General features: G+C 37.6%; 1 pseudogene; it reads right to left on the minus strand.

Annotated features, from left to right (window-relative positions):
* Nucleotides 1–1,260: 1,260 nt before the first annotated feature.
* Nucleotides 1,261–15,014, minus strand: part of LOC138822947 (CCA tRNA nucleotidyltransferase 1, mitochondrial-like) — a 30,637-nt pseudogene continuing 16,883 nt past the window's right edge.

The following is a 15,014-nucleotide window of genomic DNA, read 5'->3' on the forward strand; positions in this document are numbered from 1 at the left end:
GCCTATAAATTCAGTCGCATACCACTTAGCAAGGCTTGGTTTGGTCATCAGTGGACTACATACATGAATGCGAGCACAAAAGAGGATTTGGTAGCTGAAGAATTGTGGGACAATGACATCAAATGCAGCATAATGTATGTGGTGATGCTTATTGAACATCCTATTTTTTGACTGCCTGTTTATTATTTTTTATTGTGAAGGTGATGTACAGGAGGTTACAGTTACATAAGTAAGGAAATGAGTACAATTCATGTCGAACATAATTCGTTTTCTCTGTCATTTTCTCTTGCTATCCCTTATAATCCCATTTCTCCCACTCTAGAGTTGTAAAGTTCACTTCCAACACAGTATCTTGTGAGTATCACTATTGCATTGGTTCACTCTTTGGACGTCTTATTTCTTTGTGTGTGTGTGTGTATAAGTTGTATTATTTTAATTAGTGAAAATAAATTATGCTTCCTTAAAAAAGCAGTATTATCACTATCTCATTAAAATCTGATATAAACCCACTCACCTTCCAAAACCAAAGCTAATATTTTACTAAAATAATACACCAAAGTCTTTACAAGTTAACTTCTCCAGGTTACACACACATATGAAATCCTTATGACAGACAAATAACAGCTCCATACCAAAACATAGATAGCTAGAACAAAGCCACTATGAATAAATGACACCCTGGAAATAACTGATAGGTGTTTTACATAGATTCGTCAACAATTATAGGTACAAGTTAATTTTGGAATTCAGGTAAAGAATGAAATTTATCAGTGTACAAAGTAACCTGTTTATTTCAATGCACATAATATTAAGCATCTTTTTTTTTTTTGCTGTTTTACTTGAATCACACTCCAGCCTTTTGTTTATATTTTGCTTTTGAGACAGGGTTTCACTAACTGCCAACTAGCCTCAAACTAAGTTCCTTATTTCTCCACCTCATAAGTAGCTAGGATTACAGGAATATACCACCCAGAAAAATAGTTACATTTAAGATCAATCCTAGTTGTTCCCTATGTAAAACCATTTTTATTTGAAAAGTGTAGACAGTTAAGTGAGAACTTACTCCAAAAATATTCTAGGATTCTTTGATAAAATCAGATTGAGAGGTGGTAGATTCCATTTCAGTCAGTGCCTGAAATAGTTTCACAAAGCAAGAAGATTTTTCTTAATGGATTCTCTCTTAACTCTGCTGTAGCTTCTTAAATCTCATAGACAGGGAAAGATGACCAGTCTTACCCTTTTGAGAACCAGGTCTTCATTTTAGGTCTTCTTTATGTAACTTAGGAATTCCTCTTTTTCCATTTGGCAGCCACTTTTTTTCCCACTGTACTTGCAGTTGCTGTAACACAGCACCAATTTCCTTCCTGGAAGAAATGCCAACTTTTCTAATGTCAGGTCCGCTCAAAGGGAAGGGGGCAGGGACCACTTCTGCATCTGCGTGAGGAGACTGCGTTCACCCTGGTACTTCAGCAGCTCACATACTCTGGCATTTCCATCTGGCTCTCTGGAATCTACAATGAAGTTTTGATAGGGTTTCAATGGTTTTGAACGATCTGATGCTTTAACTAAGTCTTTCCTATTTTTAACTCTAAATAAGCCAATGTTTTTCCTCTTCTTGTGAAATCTTCAACTTCAAATCCCATTTTGTGACATCATCTTGTACTTTCCGCAGTGATGCCAAGATGGTCCTTCGCTTTGCTGAGCAAGTATCAACATTTTCACTGACTTCACTATATTCTTATAAACTTGCAATTGTGGGTAAACCTTTATGAGGAGCCATATCAAGATCATAGATCAGGTGAAATAAGTCGTTTACACATTTACCAACAAGAATTTTTTTCAGTTCTACCCAAATGCACTCTCCTGATAGTCCAGCCAAGCCTTTTGCATTTTCTGCGATTGCTTCCAAAGTCTCAGCATCATGTTTACCAGGTTTGTACACAATTCTGCCATCAAACCTGAAGTAGCTTAAAATCCGAAGTTAATCTTCTTGTATTCTTTGATGTGTTTGTCATATAAACCGTAACTTTCTTATTTTTTTAAAAACTTCATAGCCATTAAAGTAAACGAGTCAATAACCATCAAGGCCTAGAAACATGGAGTTTATAGTGAGGTCTCTGTGTTCGGCATCCTTCTGCTGGACAGTTGTGAATTCTACCTAGGCATGTCTTCTGTCAGTTGTGACATCTATCCAGTGTGGTAATTTCAAAATTGCCTTCACGAAGCATAGCCATGATGGTTCCCTGCTTCTCTCCTTTGTTGGTCATCTGAATGCCACCTGACAGAAATATCTCCTTTATTTTGGTTGGGGTGGCCAAATCGACATCTTGAAGTTTCACCCCATTTGGCAGATCCCTCACCGCTCCTCTTGCTGTTCTCAGCTCTTGATTCTCTTCCCCTAATAATTCTGTCAGACTCTTCAATCCTCCCATTAAATGGGACTGGAATCCTGGAGATTGCCGCTTCAAGACAGAGCCTTCTCTAGCCTTCGTCCTGTCCTGCCTGCCCAGGACCTAGCAGCCTCTGCATCCGGAGAAGTGGCCACACACATCTGCCAGTTGGGCACGTGGGCACATCGACCACACTTCCCTGCGTGCCCACCACACTTCCATGCGCACCCTCCACACCTCCCTGCGCGCCTACCACACTTCCCTGCGTGCCCACCACCCTTCCCTGTGTGCCTACCACACTTCCCTGCGCACCCACCACACTTCCCTGCAGGTGGGGATGAGATGTGATTTTATTCATCAACTGCCAGATGCTCACTTCCTTGTCTAGAGGTGGCTCAACCCCAGCCAAGCAAGAGGGCCAGGCCTTGAGTTCAAGCCCCACTCGCATCAAACATCAAGTAAAAAGAAAAAAAGTACATTTTCCTATCACTCTCGAAGTGCAGACTTTGGGGTGCCTTGGGGGGAGGAGGAGGGGAGCAGGACTCCAGAGAATAAACTAGATCTCCAAATCATTGCAGTCACCCCGCCTGGACCCAGAAGTCCTGCCCCCCCCAAAGAGACCTCACCGCACACAGGGGGCCCTGAGACAACCCTGGATCTGAGGATGCCACCCACCCATCTCAATGGGGGCAGGTGCTGGGGGAGTGGGAAGGCCCCCTCCCACCACGTGGATCAGGCAGATCTGACTCCCAATTGCTCAGAAACCCATCCTGGGCCCAACCCGCATGGTGCCCAGTGGACCCCTGCTCCCCCCCTTTCCTCTGTGAGAAAAACCCTCGGGCCATGTGCCAGGGGGCCTGCCAGGACCAGTCTCTTGCCCCGACCTTCCGGATCCCCCCCCCCAAAGAGGCCGTGCATGGGGCACCAGGATGGGGGCCCACCGGCAAAGGCTTACCCCTGGACATCCTTGTCATTAGTCACTAGTCACTAGTCACAGAAGAGTAGAGCTGGTACAGTCATATCCAGAACACTGCATCTGATAATAATTGTTACTCGCTTATGTTCCTAGGATAGTATATTCACTTACATTGGTGCTTAATAATTAATTATTATTGAGTAAGAAGAAAGTTTCACTCTTGCCTGTCTTTTGGATTAACATTTTTATTTAGTTTTAAATTGTGTACATCAGAGAAAATAGGCAATAATTACCTTTCTGAATCTGGCTTGTTTTGTTTAATAGAATCTTCAGTTCTACCCAGATATCTGCAAATGACATAATTCCTTTCTTTGTGAGCTAGTAATTTTGCATCGTGAATACGTGCCACACTTTCTATTTTTATTAGCATCAATTGGTTGCACACAGTGTTCTCATTTTGAGTTGCCAAGTACACATAGACGGTGCCTTGATTAGACTCATCCTTCCATCATCCTTCCTCATCTTCCTATACTCTTCCCAACATAGCCTCCACAAGCTTCATTTTCACCCAGCTGCAAAAAAAATATTTTGACTATATTCACCCTCCTTCATCCTCATTAACCCTCTTCATTCCCAAATAGTTCTCACACCCCAGACAGTATATGCTTCACTTTTCTAACATTCATTTTTGTTAAAGTACATATTAATTATTCAAAGGTGATTACCATTGCATTTCACAGTGTACATACTGTACTTTATGTGATTAATCCCTTTACTTACTCTTGTTTTTTTCCAGTGTTCTACCCTCTATTTATTCATAGCTTTCAGTGAGTTTGGTTTTATTATCTCACTAACAGGTGCAATTGTATTTTGGCACTGTTCACTTTCTAGCATTCTCTTTTCTCCTTCTCACTTTTAACATTTTCACAATTGCAACAGGATAATTTATACATGCACACACATACACACATATGTGTTAAGAAGTTAGTGTTTTTGTGGGATATTTTTTTGTCTTGGTACTGGGGCTTCAACTCAGAGCCTGGGTGCTGTGCCTGAGTTTTTTGCTCAGGAATAGTACTCTACCACCTTAACCACAACTTACTTCTAGCCTTTAGGTTGTTGATTATTGATAAGAGTCTTCTGGACTTTGTTGCTTAGGCTGGCTTTGAACCATGAGCCTCATATCTCAGTCACCTGAGTAACAGTAATTACAGGTGTGAGCTACTAGTGCCTTGCAAAAGACAAGATTTTTAAAAATTAAGCTTCTGAAAGAAATAGAAGGGAAGTTTATCTATTTAAACTCACTTTAGGATATTTTCACCTATTTTTCTCTGGATGATTTTTGTTCAATTAGGAACAGTGTTTGATTTATATCAATTCAGAAGGCCAATGATATGTTCTGATAGCTTATATATAAAGTAAGAATAGTAAAGGTAGTCTAATACATCTGAACATTTTGTGGATGATCAGTGTTCATTATAATGGGACTGAACTTTGCTTCGAACCACCTGATATAAACCAGGCCTTCCAAATGCTGCATTATCCCTTTTAATTTTTTTCAGTTGTTTACCTTTCTGTTTCCTTTTCTGGAATTGTCTATTGCAGTGGGCTGCCTCACTTTGCCAAGTCTAAACTCCATAGGGTTAGAAGAGATTATATCTGCCTTCTGTCCTTAAAGCACACAGGAAACAAAGTCCTTCTGAAAAGTGCCTTCCAAAATTGTTTATATTTTTGGTGAATTTTTTTCTTTCCCTTACTAGATAGGTTGAATGCCCCAGGTAACCCTCTGACTGGATTTCTAATATTTACCACTTGTGGGACTTCTTTGGAGATGCATTTCCAAAACCAGTATCAAGGGATGTGTGGTACCCCAAATCTCCTGTGAAGTGATACTGTAAGAGGATCTTCAGGCTTTCTGGTTGTTGAAAGTCATTACTATTGATTGGCATGACTTCTATTTTCAGGTGGTATTGAGTTTTATGAATATGAATTTAACAACTTTTATACAACTTCAAGGGACCAGCCATTTTCCTTTGTAAAGTAGTCCAGAGCTTTCAGACAGTGATAAATCATCCAAAGGGATTAGCAGGTTTGAAAAGCAACATTTATTAGCTAACATGACTATTTGTTTTTCCACCCAGATTTCCTCTCCAAGAAAATTTATAGCCATGCCTCTCTGACTGAAATATCTCCCATAACAAAACTGGATCGAATATGCAGCCAATCCATTGCTTTTGCCTTCTTAATAACTAAATTGGATTGACTAGGTTGTTGATCTCATTGATTGTGTAGAAATCATTTAAGTTGGCTGGAAAGAGAAAAATAAAAAGCAATTAGGTTAGCAATTGTCTGAGTTTGTGATCACAGGAAAACATGAGTTGTGTTCTTTGCAGACTAACTTTGCCTTTATTGATGGACCTAATTGGGAAAGCTATTTCTTCTTTTGTTTTCCCTGAGAAAGGGGAATTGCATTACTGACAACAAAATACTTTTTTCTCTGAAAGGTTTTGTACTCTTTTGGATCTAGATTCTGAATCACAATAAATCATCAGTTTTAAACTTTCCTTTCAGAGAATAGATGCATTCTTGTCTAGGAAAATAAAAATTATTTTGGTCTCTAGCATACGAATAGAATAAAATCATCCTTAGGATTTAAAATCACTGAATTTCACTTTGTTGGAGTGTGAAGATATCATTATAACTAGTATTGTCTGTATATGCAGAGTTTAAATCCCTCCTTATTTAGGAAAATTTCTGGGGAATTCAGAAAATCAAATGATAGATATCTTAGACATTTCTGTTTCAAGATAAAGAATGGAGGAAAATTTATTATTGAGTAAACCAAGAAAAGATTTTAAAACCAGCTTAGTGTCCTTTCAATTAGGAATATTTCCCTTTGGTACTTGAGACTCAATCCAGGGCCTGGTACACGCCTCCAAACAAGCCCTCTTGCACTGAGTTATGTCCTTAGCTTTTAAAGCAGATTTAACAGTGAAGTTTTCTTCTCATTTTAAATATCTTTATTGTATTATCTAAAGGAGCTTTAGCTTTAAGATCTGTGCTATACCTTCTCTTTTTGTATTTTTTAAAAAAATATTGTAAAGATGATGTACAGAGGGGTTACAGTTACATGTGTAAGGTAATGAATACATTTCCTATCGAGCATTGTTACCCCCTCTTTTTCTCCTACTATCCCTTCCCTCCCTGACCTCTCAAGTTCTAAAGTTCATTTCCAACATAGTGTCTTGTACATCTCATTGTTAAAATGTGTCAGCCTGTATCCTTGTTTCAGTATTTTATTATTTCCCTTCCCTTCCCCAACTTAGAAAAATGTATATACAAGATGCAGGGCACTGGAGTCTAATGAAGTGAAAACAGGGGTTATACCATGGGGGAAGAATATACAAAAGAAACAAAAAATCATATAGTACATTAAAAACATCAATGACAAAGATAAAACCTCTTGTGCCCTATCTTGTGGTTCACTTCACTTAGCATCATCTTATATGGTCATATGTACGTAGTTTTTAAGCTTTTCTCTTTATCTGATAAGATTATCCTAGATATATACTAGTTATCACAAATAAGGGAAACCATGGTAACTATATTACTTTGGGCCTGGCTTACTTCACTTAATATGATTTTTTCCAAGTCTTTCCATTTCCTAACAAATGGGGAGGTGTCATTCTTTCTGATGGAAGCATAGATTTCATATAGTTATATAGATAGATAGATATAGATTGATATAGATAGATATATCTATATATATCACATTGTCTTGATCCATTCATCTGCTGAGAGGCATCTGGGTTGGTTCCATATCTTATCTATGGTGAATAATGCTGTGATAAACATAGTTGTGCTGGTATCTTTAGTATGGCCTTGTTTGTGATCATTTGGGTAAATGCCTAGATGGGGGAATGCTGAATCATAGGGGAGCTTTATGTATTGTCTTTTGAGGAACCTCTCTTCTGTTTTCCACAATGGTTGAACAAGTTTACACTCCCCCCAACAGTGCAGTAGGGTTCCCTTTTGGCCACATCCCCTCCAGCATCTGTTGTTATTAGATTTCTTGATGATATCCATTCTAACCGGGGTGAATCAGTTTTGCATAGGAAATGGGTCCCATTGTTGAAGGGCAGACACAAAATGATTAATCATATAAGATGGTGTAGATTACCACCCCTTGGGCCACTACCTTTCCTGGGTCTTCTCTTGCTTTTGGTTTGGTAGCTGTGTTTGCTGCCTTCTGATTAATATGTGCCTTGAGTCAGCCAACTTTATGCTACATTTGCTAATGGCTACCAAGCCTCTGTTATAAATTTTACTAATAAAAGTTGGAATTTTTGACAGTTGGCATTTAGAGACAGGAATACAAAGCTATCACCTTTCTTAAATTGGCCTTGGGCTATGAATAGTGGGTTCCATAAGTCTTAGAATGCATCATGTTTGAATTTCAGCACAAGCAGTAAGTGATGCTTCATGACTTTTGCCAAATGATTGTTTGTTGTGTGTCTCATGGAGTCATTGGCCTTTATTTAACCACTGCTCAGGAGAAAACCACATACTCTGCAATATAGGGGTTCATCTGGTGATCACCCTTGTAGAGAAGATGTCCTGGCATGCAACACTGAGCTCTACGTTCCAAAAGCTGATGGTTGACTAGGGTTGTGATTACTTCCACTACTGCTGCCTGTGCCTCTATCAGAAGGAACAATCATGGTGTCCAGGGCTTTGGGAGAATACTGCTATATACTGGATCTTGTGAAAAGCAGCCCCACGAGCTTTACTCCATGACTATAAAAGTATCTGGAGAGACTGTTGCCCTGTTGAGTATCTATAAAATGGGCTGCAAGAGACTGGATTCAGTTGAATGTTTCAACTTAAAATATGATGAATTAATTCAAGCAATGAATGCTTAGGGTCTCTGAGTTCATTTTTTGTAACTGAAGAGTATAGGAAGGATCACTTTATATGATCCTTTGTCATATAGTTTCAGAAGTTTCTGTCCATAGTCAGCTGTGGCCTTGAGATAAGGCAAATCATCAGGTATATGGAGCACCTGGTAGAAAGTTTGTAAAACTCCAGCTCAACAGAAAGAACCTGAGTGTGCTGGGTTCTCCTGTCATTCCAGCTACAACAGAGAAGCCTAAAACAGATGGATCACAGTCCAGGAATGTTGCCTGGATAGGAAGCCAGACTTTATGTAAAAAATATCAGTACAAGAAAAGAACTGGAGTCATCAGTTAGCAGTAGAGCACTTGCCTAGTAAGCTCCAGGTCAAGCTCAACCCCAGAACTGCCAGAAAAAAAAACAACTAACAAACAGGAAAACAACAAATAATACTGTTAATGGGAAAGTAATATGAACAGATGAAGCACAAATGGCCAATTAATATATGAAAAAATACTACATTTGTACTCATCAGAGAAATGCAAATCTCACTACATTGAGATTCTATCACATTCCAGTGAGAAAGGCAAAAAATACTGATGACATTGTGGGGGATTGGGGTGAGAGGAGGCAGTAAAAGGGAAACTTCTTACACAATGAGTGGGGATGTAAATTAGTGTAGCCACTATAGAAGTGTAAATTGAGGTTCCTCAAAAACAGAATCAACATATGACTCAACTATACCACTGTTGGGCATATACCTAAAAGAATGTAAGTCTGCAAACAATAGAGATACCTGTGTTATATTAAAAAAAAACCAAGCTGTAGAATCCGCCTAGGTAACAATAAACCAAGGAATAGATAAAGGAACTGTAATATATATTCAAATATAATTGTATTCAGTCATAAAGAAAAATGAAATCTGTTTTTGCAGGAAAATGGTTGGAATTGGAGATGATTATATTAAGTAAAATAAGCCATGCTCAGAAAGATGAATATCACATTTTCTATTATATGTGGAATCCAGATTTAAAAGACAAAATGAAAACTCAGGTGGATTATTAGGAAAGAGGAAGTGGTACAGCTTAAAAGGATGAGGAAGACAAGGCAGGGGAATAGGGCAGGTAAACAGTATAAAATGTATTTGCATATAGAAATATATAAACAGACACATGTATATACACATGTTTACATACATATATCCTAAAAGATAATAAAAAGCATTTTATTTTTATAAAACGTACACCAAGAATTTTTTAAAGGGATATAAGTGTTAGCTTTTGTGTTAAAACTTTGGTACTGCCCCAAATCTTTTTTTTTCTTAAGAGCTAAATGTGCTGATGTCAGGGTGTCACATTTAGGGAAGGAAATGTAAAGTGGAAGCCAGAAAGTCAGAGAGATTTGCAGGTCTTAAAAATTGAAGTTGGAATGAGGGATGATAAGCCAAGGAAGGCTAGCAGCTTCTAGAAGCAGGAAACTATAAGGAAAGAGGTTTTCCATAAAAATCTCCCAGAAGAACAAACACTTTGAATATCTTGATTTTTAGTTCAGTGAAACTGATTTTGGACTTAGAACTACATGTTAACAGATTTGTGGAGGTTTCTAGCCACCAAGTGTGTGGTAATTTGTTATAGCAGCAATAGGAAATGAATACCAAAAAGCAGTCTGATCACATCTGAAAAGCCACACGACTAGACTACTACTGGCTTCCTGCTGCAGACTTGATCAAGCACCCCAATAACTTACACAACCAGATCTAATTCAACGAAAGGAGAAATGTCACATTTCCATTGTCCCCCAATCAACAATTGGAACTGTAATGAAGTATCTCACTATCACTGCACTTTTTTCTCCCTTGTCTGAAGTGTGGCAAAGGCAACAAAAACACCCCTGAACCAGTCAGCTTTCTGGACTTTAGGTAGAAATTTTCCCCCTTGCTCTACTTTGAAGCACAATAAAAACTCAAACTATGCACCTTTCCCTTGCTAAAGCTGCCCTGTTCATGACCAGCTGCCCTCTTCTCCCAAAAGGTCTCAGCATGTCTGATCAGCTTTTCATGTCCAAGGGTAAGTTGTGGAGTTATCCATTCCATCATCCTAACCCATCCAAAGGGGGCCAGAGAACACAAGAGCATCTCAGCTGACCAAGTAAAATCCTGTGGCACATTGTTAGAAGCATTTTGTCAAATGATTTCTTTAAGAGGCTGGAAATTTACATTAAACTAAGCCAGGACTTTTAAGGTGTTTCAGTGTATCCTCTCAGGCTCCTTCCAAAGGGTTTTACCTTTGTCATGAAGATTTGAAGACTGGGAAGTACTATGCCAAGATAACTTGGTTTCAAACCCAGGATTGTATGATAATCAAGGAAGATCAGGATATCACACAGATGATGTCAAGGAGCCTGCTTCAGAAAAATTGGCCTAGATTTGTGGGGCACAAGGGCCATCTTGGATGATACTCAAAAATGATCCAACATAAACTTTACATGTCAAGTAGACAAACTTGGGGCTCAAAGTATTTTTAAGTTTAACATCCTAAAAGAAAATTAAAAATTTCCCCTTTTCCTGCCACATTTTCTGTAGCATCAAAATGAATAAAAGTAGAAAAATTTCAAGTATGTGAGGAAATCTGTGTATGTTTGTGGGACTGTGATGGTGATGTGTGTGGATGTGTGTGTGTGTGTGTGTTTGTGAGAGAGAGAGAGCATGAGAGAGAGAGAGAGAACAGCAGGCTGTTAAAAGAGGAGAGAGAAAATTGTGCTTAAATAAAAATAAAAATGGTGGAATTTTATTGTAGGACATAAAGGTTCTGAACATACCAGCTAGGATGCCTTTTCCAAACTAAAAGTAAACATTTTCATAATACATTTTATATTCTTAAAGTCATTTGGTGGTATTTGCCTTTTTTGGAAGCTTGGTTGAAAGCGCAATTCATGTTAGAAATATAGATAGTAGAAAACCTGGAGGGAAATTTGGGCTCTACTGCAGGACGCTGTCCCTGTCAAAGCCTGCATCTTCTTTAAACCTGGGGAACATGTCTGCAGGTGGTGCATGACAGACCCTTCCTACTTGTGTCGACTAAAAGAATCTAGACAAAGGGAATATATGTGTTCTCCCTGATCCCTAAGAAACTTATCATTGCTTTAAAACATTCCTTCTGTCATGACTTCATGACAGTCCTAACTGGAATGCAGATAAAGGAGAAATGAAGGCTGGATAGAAAATCCTTTCAAATTGCTCATCACTTGTGTTTGAGAAAACTTCTACTGACTTCTAGTGATCTTGACTCTAAAGAGTCAAGTCTACTCACATGCACAGTTAATTCAATTTAAAATATACTTATTGAATGCCAGGTACCATGCTATGTTTGAACAATGTCCAGATCACTAAGAAATGTTCACAATGTTAATGCTGTCATAAAGTAATGAAACAGAGGTGCAAATAGATGACCTTACACAATAGCATAAATTCTAGCATAGACTGAACTATGCAGAGATTTACGAATAAAAAACTCTGAAACAAGTTAGTATCCATCAATACAACTGACACCATAGGAAGTCTCAACCACACTAATTGCTTGGAAGAGAAAAGATTTTGTTATTACCCCAGTTTTTAATTGCTGTATATAGATTCAATCTGACTCAACTTCTGGGTAGGATAAAATTCCATAAGCAAAAATATTTTTCAAATGCTCCACTTTTTCTGTTGGAACTTAGCGTGCTTCATTTATTTCTCAGTAATTTCAGTTAATTGCTTATGGAATGTCTTGAAAAATAAAAACAACAGAGCTGAAGATCAAGCAAGTTGTCACCCCCTCCCCGTTTTTTCTAATTCCAGTGGAGAATGTGTACAATTTCCCAGAAAATCCATGCTAATAAGGAAGGACATTTTTTAGAATGTTTTCTTTGGCTTAGTCTATTGGACATAACATTTAGTTGGACTGTTTTTGGGATTTCCTTTACATACAACTCTGGTAATTGAGATATGTTAGTCCTCCAAAGATCAGCTTCACTGTGGGTATGTTAACATAAGGCCTCGCCAATTGGAAAGTCTATGTATTGATTGTATTGGCTTGTACATAGACTAATACCATTTGCATTGGGAATGAAATGAATGTAGTTTAACCAGAACAAAGAGTACACAGGTACATCTCTGTTTTGTGACCAGTGATGAGTTTTTCATATATCCAGTCACTTGCTGCCAGTATTGTTTTTTATTGTGGAAACAATACTTATATTTCTTTCTTTGCTTTTGTTATGTTTATTAAACCTGATATTCCTATAACTAGGGATATTGATGCGGAAAAACTATTGGTTTGTTTGTTGAGAGAACATAAATTTCCAAAAAGAAAGCCTATGCATTTTTTTTATTAAAAATAGTGCTTTTACAACAGCAGCATAATCTGCAGATGGTGCAGCTGATATGGCTATCTGGTTGGTTGTTAAAGAGTTTATTCTACATTAAATTGACTCCTGAGGGCTGCATCTTTCAGTGCCTTTATGACCACCAACCTTTCTTATTGAGAAGGTCAATAGGCCTGATATGAAGTCCTGTAAATCATCAAGTCCTCACTCTTTCTGCAATATCTAATATATCTCAGACCCTATGCCTTAAAAATTATAAACCACAGCACATACTGTATATCAACCAAATAAATCAGCTGCTATAAATATAGGTTTTCTTTTGGTTCTGGACAGATTCATCCCAGTGCATTTTACAAGCTTTAAATGCTTTTAGCTTGATAGGCAAGACCTCCTTTTCTATTTGAGTATCAGAGAGTTGAATACAGTCTATTTTCAATACTTCATATGCACAATTGACCCCACAGCACTCAAAATGGCTCCTGGAAATTGTAAAGAACAGAAATACAAGACAATAAATGTACTACTAACCACCATTTTGATGTGGATGATGACAAATGCTGAACATTTTTGGATTGTAGGAGAGGGGAAGATGAGAACTGTAAGAAATGGTATCCTGGCATTGAGTTTCTTTTTCACCTGGATGTTTATATATGGTGTAAAGAATCCATACTCTCTTTTCTCTGGGTAGTGCCTGGACTATTCTGTCCTCATTTGCTAGAGAAACTGGTTATTCGTTGAAATCTTTTAACACAGTATCAGAATAAAATAGATGCTTGGAAAAAAAATATAGATGATGGGAATAGGAATGTAGATCAGTGGTAAAATAAAAAACCTGGGATTCCATCCCCTGCACTAAAATGTTTGTGTGTGTGTGTGTGTGTGTGTGTGTGTGTGTGTGTGTGTGTGTGTGTATGTGTGTGTGTGAATAAATTAATTATCAGCATTAACTCGTTCTTAGTTCTTTGCGATTTCTTTGTTCTCTTATTGATTGAATAGTTAAAAGAAATTCTATATCATTCTTATGGCATTGTAATTCCTATCCAAACTTTTTCCAAGATAGTGTGCTCTGAGTGACCTTCCTTTGTTTGTTTGAGTATTATAAATTCACTTTTAAAGCTAGAAACGTAGTAACTCTGCTTACTGGATGCAAATAAAGAAACTAGGAAACATCAGAATTGCATAGAATAGCTATAGATCTTCAGAAGGCAAGGACTATGATCCTAATTCTACTATAGACTAAGTATACGCCTTTTCTTTGGATTAAATATGTCTCGCTCTGTCTCTTTATATATATATATATATATATGTATATATATATATATATATATAGAGAGAGAGAGAGAGAGAGAGAGAGAGAGAGAAAGAGATACAGAGATAGATATAGATAGATATCTATATTTATACAGATAGATATAGATATAGATAAAGATCTATCTGTATTTATCTATCTATATCTATCTATTTATCTATATAACTATCTATCAATCTATCTATCTATCTATCTATCTATCTATCTATCTATCTATCTATCTATATATATATATATATAGAGAGAGAGAGAGAGAGAGAGTGCAAGGTATTTCACTTCTTTACAGCGACAATCAGAGCCTTACACTCTCACTTAGCTTTTTCCCCTAAGACTAGTACTCTACCACTTGAGCCATGTCTTCACTTCCAGCTTTTTGGTATTAATGGGACATAAGGGTCTTCTGGACTTTCTTGATGGAGCTGGTTAAGATCCTCAGATCTTAACCTCCTGAGTAGCTAGGATTAAAGATAGGAGCCACAAGCATCCAGGTACATTAAATTTCTTAAACTTAGCTAAACCTACTTATTTTCAGATTCTATGTTTGTGAAGTTGCCCCTTTCTCAAATTTCTGTGTAACCTCTAAATTAATATCTATGGTGCTCTCATGGCTATTTGTGGACATAGGAGAGAGAAAACTATGATCTACCAGAAACATACATTTCTAGATGAGATTGAGCATGACGACACTCAGCCTTTTTGCTTGAGCTCTTATTCCACAAGCACCAGTTTTCTCAATGCCATAATTTTTGAATATTTCTTCTCTTTACCAGTGATTCCATGATTAAAATAGCCCCCCCCCAAGTGTAGTGCTGAAGTATTGTTTTGTGTCTCTAAAGATGTTACATGCCCCCTGAAAAAATGTGAGATTAGTTTAAGATGCACACGAGTTTTACTTGGTGGCAGATTAGTTTAATCTGCACAGTAGTTAATTAATCAACAATATTCATAAAGTAAGGTATTTCTAAACAGAAACACATACAACAAAGATGTATAGTATTGATTGACAAAAACATGAGCAGAGGCTCTCAGGAATGTAATCCTGAATTTTTCCTAGGAGTGATTTTTTTCATGGAGACTTTATAGAACTGATCTACTGCCAACAAATTGGACTCTGTCATTGTGTTTTATTTTTACAGTACTTTAT

This window comes from Dipodomys merriami, unplaced genomic scaffold, assembly GCF_024711535.1.
Source record: "Dipodomys merriami isolate MVZ:Mamm:240054 unplaced genomic scaffold, mDipMer1.0.p SCAF_1191, whole genome shotgun sequence".
In the NCBI taxonomy this organism is placed as follows: Eukaryota; Metazoa; Chordata; class Mammalia; order Rodentia; family Heteromyidae; genus Dipodomys; species Dipodomys merriami.